The sequence below is a fragment of the Pseudophryne corroboree genome, chromosome 3, assembly GCF_028390025.1.
Source record: "Pseudophryne corroboree isolate aPseCor3 chromosome 3, aPseCor3.hap2, whole genome shotgun sequence".
NCBI classification, from domain to species: Eukaryota; Metazoa; Chordata; class Amphibia; order Anura; family Myobatrachidae; genus Pseudophryne; species Pseudophryne corroboree.
This window is the reverse complement of record NC_086446.1, coordinates 515,851,612-515,852,382: the sequence shown is the minus strand read 5'-3', so window position 1 is coordinate 515,852,382 and position 771 is coordinate 515,851,612. Positions and strand designations below refer to the sequence as shown.

Here is a 771-nt window from a genome sequence, read left to right as displayed (position 1 = left end):
TTCGGGCATGTGATTCCCCCTCCCTCACCCTCCTACCCTCCACACCCATAGCCTTATTAACTGTTGTAATATTGTATAGTTTAAATGCATAGTGCAGTCTGAGAGCTACAGTGTAGGCTGGCCTGTGCCGTAGTTCTTCGACTGCACTATACCGTCTGCATCTGTACTGTGTTTTGGCTGTGCTGCGACACGGCACTTATGTTTTTCATGTATATGTATGTTTTTTGCTACTTTTATGTCAAATAAAGACTGCTTTTTCAATCAAAAAATCTGTTCTTATCAGTTTAATATCTGATACGCCCCCATATATTAAATGGATTTTTAGAACAGGGAGATGGAAGAAGAGCTTGCTCTGTCCACTCCACGCATTGACCCGGTATTGCAGTACCTCCGGGACCGGTGCACCTTTCCTATTCTGTATTCCAAAAATAGACTAATGACGACTTCTTAGCTTTTCCCCAGGATTTGCAAAGTTCTTGCAGTATTGATAAACTCCTTGATTTTGGTGGATTTTGCAAGCAGGCTTTTACACTGTTGCAAAATTGTATTCAAGCGTTGCTGTCTATTCCTTGCAAAATGCTACAATGGACAAATAAAATGAATAAAAGCACCTGAAAACTACTGTGTGGAGTCTTGTTTTGCGTTTACTTCTTGTCTCCATTGAATTCACTCCTTCTGCACAAGGCAAATTTAAACGCTGGGTGACCATTTGGATGTGAGGCCTACGTAGGCCTAATTCCTGAATGCTAAGTACGAACGAACAAGCATTCC

At 41.5% G+C, this 771-nt stretch overlaps 1 pseudogene; it reads left to right on the top strand.

Moving 5' to 3' along the window:
* Positions 1 to 248: 248 nt before the first annotated feature.
* LOC134899751 (U2 spliceosomal RNA) lies at positions 249 to 410 on the top strand (annotated as a pseudogene).
* The last annotated feature ends 361 nt before the right edge of the window (positions 411 to 771 follow it).